We start from the raw sequence: 7,500 nt of genomic DNA on the forward strand, positions 1-7,500 counted from the left end.
TCATTCCAACATTCCAGCCCCCTCTCCTGGCGATGGCACGGGCGATAACGGGGGCCGAGGCCGTCGTCATCCCTCGCAGCCGCAGTCAGCCCCGGCCGAGCGGCGCGCGCGGACACCAGCACCCGCGTCGACCCACGGACGAGGGCGGCGGCACCCTGCACGCCTGTTTTCGCCGCGGACCAAAAACCCGAACTCGTCCCGGCGCGAAACCCGGCCGATCTGCAGGAGGACATCCCGCGACCGTGCCCTGCCGCCCCCCCTCCCCCCCCTCCCCTCCCCTCCCCACCCCCCGGCCGAGGTCGTATAATCATTCATTTAAAAGCCCTCAGTCCTTGAGAGGCGGCTAACCGGCACGTACCTCCTCTTGAGCCCAGCTGGGGGCAATATAGAGAGGACCGGGGAGGGGAGCCCCGGGGGAGGGGGAGAGAGAGGTGTAGGGGCGGGGAGCAGCACCCGAGGAGAGGGGGACGGCTGGCTTCTCTCCAAGCCGTGACCTTACGAATCGATACAGTTTGCAGGTCATCAATTGGTCGTTACTGTCGATCGTCAGGGCGAGCGTTTCCTCAATCCTACCCCGAGAAAAGATCATTACGCCGCCACGCTGAAACACGAGGCCGCGGTGGCCGGCCTGCAGCTGCCTCTTCCCCCGGACTACCTCTTGGTGAGGCCGCTTCCTACAGGCCCCGCTGGGCTCCGACTCCCTCCGCCAGGTCGACTCTTCTCGGTACCAGGGCGAATTCCTGAAATAAGCTCCCAATATCTGTATTTGCTCCGCCGCCGCAATCATCGCAGATTAAAACTTTCCCACAAGTGTTAGCCGGTGGCGCAAGAGGCGGGAGGGGGAGGGGAGGGGGGGAAGGGACAGGACTGGTGCTGCTGACTATCAAGACTACCATGGCTATGCAAAAGAAAAAAGACGCTTCGCCTGATATCCCGGGCGGTATCGAGGGAGGGAGGGAGGGAGGGCGGGAGGGAGGGGGGAGAGAGAGGGGACGGGGAGGGGAGGAAATAGCGAAGGTAGGCTGGACAAGTCGAGAACAGCGAGCATTTGCACGCACGACCGTCCCTGTCAGCGCCCTCGCCAGCGTCGCCCTGAGGAGAGGCGGGCTGCTTGGCGCGACCTTCGTGCCGCTCGAGGAGGCGACGCGACCGCCGGCGAGGGGCGCGAAGCCATACATTTCCGGGAGTGCAGGACATGCGTCACGCCGGGGCGACCTCCCCGCGCCTAGGCAGGCAGGTACCTCGTCCGCCGAGCAGCTTGGGCCCGGCGCTCGTCCTCCGGCGAGGGGGGCCTGGCTCGAAGCCCCTGAAGCCTCCTGCCGCTGCCGGGCACTCGCAGCCGGCCGGAGCAGAGCCTCGGAAATGCTTCGCGCTGCCCATGCGACCTCCGAGCGAGCGCCAGGCGAGAGCCGTGCCGCGAACTCCAGACATCTTGTTATAGATCTGCGACCTCTGGCGCCTGCACGGGCGTGGGAAGGAGTCAAGTTATCCTGCGCTTCCATGCTATCAGCGAGCGCAGCCCGGACCCGACAGGAAGAACCAGAGGAGTGATATGATCTTCCATCAATCAGGAGTTCATAAGCATTGGCTTTCACGGGGTTGGGGATATCGCCCCCCCCTCCCCCCGCCCCCGTCCAATCACTTGCTGTCCACGCTCCCTCGCGGCCACGGGGGGCACGTCGGAATCTGCGACTGCAAACATTACCAGAACCGCGGGCGTTCGAACCTCGAAAGGTGAACGCAAAGTGATGGTCAAGAAGTATGAAGTAGGTTGGTAACAGTGGTGCCTGGGTCACGGCCGAGCCACTGCACGTGGACGGGGGGGAGAGGGGAGAGGAGGGAGGGGGGGAGGGGGGCTCGGCGCCTTCCTTACTTCCCCCTCGCTGCTCCGCTCGCCTCCGCTTCAAGCGCAAGCGGGGGCGTTATTCAGAAACATAAAGGGCAAAAAGACAAGAATATGGCAAAGGCGCTTTCACAAAAATGCTGGAAGTGAGGGAGGGAGAGATATGGAAAGGAAAAGGGAGGGGGACAGGGGAGAAGAGAAAAGAGAGGAGGGAGGGAGGGAGAGAGAGACAGAGAGAGACAGAGAGGGAGAGAGAGAGAGAGAGAGAGAGAGAGAGAGAGAGATGAGAGAGAAGAGAGAGTGAGAGAGAAGAGAGAGAGAGAGAGAGAGAGAGAGAGCGAAAGAGAGAGAGAGAGAGAGAGCAAGAGAGCGAGCGAAAGAGAGAGAGATAGAGCGTATGAGAGCGATCGAGAGATCGAGATAGAAAGAGAGAGTTAGAAAGAGAGAGAGAGCGAAAAAGAGAAAGAGAAAGAGAAAGAGAGAGAGAAAGAGAGAGAGAGAGATAGAGAAAGAGAGCGAGAGAGAGAGAGAGAGAGATAGAAAGAGAAGGAGAAAGAGAAAGAGAAAGAGAAAGAGAAAGAGAGAGAAAGAGAGAAAGAGAAAGAAAAAGAGAGAAGGTATAGGGAGATAGGGGACGATCCTCTTCCCCCCCCCCACCCTGAGTCCTTTCCCAGTCCCAGTCCCTCGCCTGAGTCCTCTCCACGTCACGAAAATGATCGTCGCCGAGAGCGTATGGGACCGATCAGCTGAGGCTCACATGACCAGACAATGATGAAATTACACGGCAGGAAGGACGTGGCAGGTGCATGGCGCTGCGACCGTGTTATGGAGAGAGGCCGGGGAGGGAGGCCGGGGAGGGAGGGAGGGAGGGAGGGAGGGAGGGAGGGAGGGAGGGAGGGAGGCCAGGGAGGGAGGGAGGGAGGGAGGGAGGGAGGGAGGGGGAGGGGAAGGCATCCGCCACCAACACGATCGTAACTTAAAGGTGCCTCTTACAGGAGGGTAACAGCTGAGAGCATCGCCCCTTGTTGCCCACTCGGGGCGAGGAGGCGACGAAGGCAAGGGGCGGGGGCACGAGGAGACGTGTTCGACACTCGCGCATTTCATGAGCCATCAAACCCAACCCTATGAGGTTTGAACTCAAGCTTAAATTAACAAATACCAGCATTGCCAAAATTCCTGCGCCCCACGAGAGGGCACCGGTCCCGTCAGCGTCACGGAGCGAGGCAGATCTCCCGAGCCAAGGTTGCCGGCGAATGGCAGCCCGAAGACCACTCTCCCCCCCCCCCCCCTGCACGATCGTTTCTTCATGCACATGCGGCCGAGCCTGTCTGTTCGTGCGGAAGCGCCATGGTTTCCTTCCTTCCCAAGCCCCTGCGTCGCCGAGTCTCGCCCAACAGATCACTAAACCGTTAAACTAGATATCGCGAACCGTTAAAGCTAGGAAAACCTGCTCCACTTCCCCCGCCCACGACCGCACTCGACGCACAGCCGCCCCTCCCCTACGCCGACTTTTCCGGCCTGTCCTCCCTCGCCCCCAAGGACAGCGCCTCCGCTCGTCCTTTAACATTCCCCTGAAACGGCGCGCGCCCCCCTCCCTCCGCCAGCCCCGGGAGCGAGGGCGCCCCTCCGGCCGGGCGGGGAGGGCGTCGGGCAGGACCACCGCCCAGGGACCCCTGAAAATGCGCCAACTAACGCTGACACTCAACCCTCATTCCGAAGGAGAACGACTTATTGTGTACGAATGTGCAAAATCTTTATCGGTGATTCACGGCCCGAAAATGACAGCATGTACACTGCGCTGCTTTTATATAACCCGGAGAACATTTTTTGAGGATCGGATGAATATAATGAGAGTTCGCATGCGACTCCACGACGCCGGCTGCCCCCACGTTGCCGCTGACCATCGGGCTGCAGGGCGTGGCGCTGTGACGTTGACTGTGCCGGAGTTAAACGACCTTAGGACAAAGAAATTATTCGTCCACGACGTCTACGAACATGACATTTCACTGTGCACTAAATACACAACTGTGCAAAAATGACTAGACAAAAAGCGGCAGCGTCTACCTGCAACGTGCTACAATCTATCTGATCCCTGATCTTTGCCCGGGCGAAGCGTAACAGCACTTGATATTTTTAATGCAATAAGCAAAGAGTGGCTCGGCAGCACCTCAAGGCCACAAAACCAGCTCAAGGCCAGCACGTCATGGCAGCTCTGACATCCTCGGTTCCCACACAGCACATCAAGAGCGTCACATCCCAGTCACACCCGAAGGCCCAGGAGTCTGCTCGCTGGCTGCCCGGGCGCCTCCCTGCGTCAGGGTGAACTGGCTGCAACAAGCTGTTCGCCAGATCCTTCTCCACAATATATCTGCTTCCTTGGCAAGACCCTTCCTCCTTCTGGCATCTGAACGACACCGGATAATGTCAGACCGCCCGCAACGCACGAAGAATGGAAATATGCTATAAGCCACATGGTCGCCTGCAAGGTAAGGAAAACAAGAGAAACAACTCTCTTCTCCAGAGTTCTCGGAAGTTCGACCGGCGCCGCGTCTGCTTCGGCAAGGCTCCGCGTCGGTATGAGGCAGCAAAGGGCGAAGGCCTCACGAAGGGCGGCGTGCGAGGAGACGCATTCGTGGCGACCTTCAGGCCAAGGCTTCGCTGTTTACACTGTCACCCAGGGAAGCTGGGCGCAACCGGACCAGCCAATGAAAGTCCTGCCGCATTAATATGAGCCATTCATCACGCCCTGCAATGAGACCCGCTGCCGCTCCTAATACGCATCCTCGCAATCATTCATGATTTTTTCCTTCAGCTTTTTACGTTTCCGCAAATGTAAACAATGACCTTGAGGGAGTGCATGTGCGAATAAGCGCCCTGCCCCTTTACACCCCGGCCTCCAAACGCAAGGACAGGTTTAGCATGACCGAACACTTTTCGTTTTGGTAGGAACGGCCTTTCCGTCTCTGTGCCACCATGCCGGAATCGTTAGCTATTATTTCAACCACTGTGGTGGCTCTGACATAAGGGTGATTATGGCGCAACTAACCTTTTAGTCTCCTAATCCCAACAAAGTTAGCCTTTCCAGTTACGGCACGTTGATTCATCGCACGTCCATCAATACTTATCTATCTACCCATCTATCCTTTGTTTACGAGCAAATATGCATCCACGCACACGATCCCACTCGGACCCACACCTATCGCAATCCTGCTGTCCTCCCCTTCGCCATGTGCGTCATAAACCGCCAAAGGTAAAGAAACCCAACCCTTTGAACACATTCCTTTAACAGGTATAGGAAGCAGCGGCATTGCAACCAGACAGTCAACAAGTAATTCTCTCTCTTTAATACAACAGCACTCTCTTCATCACACAAACATACACTTCTGTCCCAAAAACCGAAGCGAATAAAACAAAGTGTATTCACACCCACCATCCCATCCCCCCCCTCCCTCCCCCCCTTTCAAGGACGCGTTCCTACACACACACACCAGCGAGATACAACAAACGGGAACGCACATCTCCACAGCCTCACTGCAAATATCCAATTTACACCTTTTGGTAAACAAGAGAGGAACTAAAGTTAATCCGCTTTTCTTATTACATCCGCCGACGCCCACATCCGCCCATACACGTCACACCCACGCCCACGCTCCTCCTACTAGTTCCGAACAACGGTGTCCCTTTCGCCTCCCGACAAGTGTTTGTGTGCAGATGTGTTTGGCTTAAAACATAACCATACAAACATATAAAAATGCAAAACTACATACACATATGAGAAAGTGAGTGAGTGAGCGTGTTAATGAGTAACTGAAAATGAGTGAGTGAGTGAGCGGGTTAATGAGTAACTGAAAATGAGTGAGTGAGTGAGCGTGTTAATGAGTAACTGAAAATGAGTGAGTGAGTCAGTGAGTGCGTGAGTGAGTGAATGAGTGCGTGAGTGAGTGAGTAGGTGTGTGTGTGCTTATGTTATGTAGGAACGTAAATTACCACATACTTACATTTGGCATTTATATAGCGTCACAACCAAACGTTATAAGCCACATAGTTCTCCGTTCCCTTTCCTTGTGAAGTAAAGAGAAACGAGTCGAACACGCTGGCACCACCACGGAAATTCCGAGGACGACCCATATCTTAAAATCACACGAGCCTTTTTTTTACTTTTTTCAACGAGAAGACTCGCACGCCAGGGTCCCCCCCCCCCGTCTCCGGCCCCCCCTCCCCCCTGCCCACTTCCCACAAGGTTTGATAAAAAATTTCAGCCATTACACCTGAAGCGTCTCTCCCGTTCCCACAATCGACACAAAAACATCCGGGACACAACAGGCCTTCCCACAACTCCCGTAACAATAATAGTGGCGACGACTGAATACGAAAAGCGACCCTGGCCTAAGGTCTTCCCATTATGGAAACCGCAATCACTTATGCTGTGTTGTGCATTCATTTGTAAATATCAGATGACCTTTTCACCTCTGCATGAACAGCACACCAAAAAAGGGACACTTTTAAAGCCATCACAAGTCCGTTTCATCCAATGACGCAAAACAAAAACACCAAAAAAGGGAAATAAAAATAAAAACTACCATCTTCCATTCCATGTGATTTTTCCACAAAACTAAATGCATTCCATTTTACGTTTTCGTTCTTCGTGTGAGGATATTTTCCGATTTAATAAAGAGGCCTTGCTCAGCACTGCCTCTTGTTTACCCGTTTTCTGCAAGACACTCGAGGTGACTTTGGGAGGTGCCCTACTTATCAGCTGATCGCCACCGTTTGGCAATCAAGCCAGTGTTAGTAAATCAATCAAACACCATCTAAACGTTCCACTACACTACCATCTAGCTTCCGAGATTCGCACTAAGCACCAGCTGACTTCGTGTGTATTCCCCTGCGCACCAGCTGGGGCTCCAATCTGTCTCTTAAACCCCATGAGGAGGCTCCATACAACCCCAACACGCATTGTCCCCGCGTGCCAGCTGGCCTCCCGACATTACGGGGCTGTGAGCGCGTTTTTAAAGCCCTCGCTGGCGACTGGTCCTGCCTGGCTCGCGTCCAGATGTGTTAATTGGACATGACAAACCAGTAAACAAGAGGAACCTCCATACGTTCGCCTCAGATCCTCGTCTGATCCACTTGCAACACATCTTGTCAATGGGTCACACCCGAAGGCATGTCACTTCAGTACACTCACACACTCAAAAGAAAGAAAGAAATCCAATTGCTCACTGTCCATCGCTCTCTTGACACTGCACTCGTCACTATAGGAACTAGCACTCGTCCATCTTTCCAGAAACTGAATTACAGAGCTGAATGGGGATGGACGACAGGTGACGCTGGCAACATGTGTTTTACTCACGGACGTTTTGGATAATCACACGCATCATGTGTCCGACGATCTTGCTTTTAAATATGATCCAGGCGCTATAATCCTACATTCGGTCTCGCTCACAAGCAGACACTGAAGCCACAAGAGGGCCTGTCCACACTAGGGAAAGGCAGGTGCGGTTCGGCCGAGCGAGGGATGGATGGAAGGGCTATCAAGGAGGGGCGCTGGCATTCATGATCAGGGGGGGGCAGGCGAAAGCAGCTGGAGCACCCCGCTCCCCTCCACACCTGCCCAGTCAACACTCTAAGCGGATCAGCTGATTGTTTGTTCTCCG

General features: G+C 55.2%; 1 protein-coding gene across 8 annotated transcripts in view; it reads right to left on the bottom strand.

The window, feature by feature from the left end:
- drn (doctor no) overlaps positions 1-7,500 on the bottom strand; it is a 120,177-nt gene that overhangs the window by 45,859 nt on the left and 66,818 nt on the right. For 2 of the 8 annotated variants that reach the window (XM_070117134.1, XM_070117138.1), the window contains exon 1: positions 7,197-7,500. This exon is cut by the window's right edge. The exons of 5 other annotated variants lie outside the window; for them this stretch is intronic. The gene's annotated coding sequence lies outside the window, so the exon portion shown is untranslated. Of the gene's footprint in view, positions 1-5,841; positions 5,905-7,196 lie in introns of those variants that run through there. One more of the 8 variants, XM_070117136.1, reaches the window with a different exon arrangement.

Source organism: Penaeus vannamei, chromosome 39 (assembly GCF_042767895.1).
Source record: "Penaeus vannamei isolate JL-2024 chromosome 39, ASM4276789v1, whole genome shotgun sequence".
NCBI classification, from domain to species: Eukaryota; Metazoa; Arthropoda; class Malacostraca; order Decapoda; family Penaeidae; genus Penaeus; species Penaeus vannamei.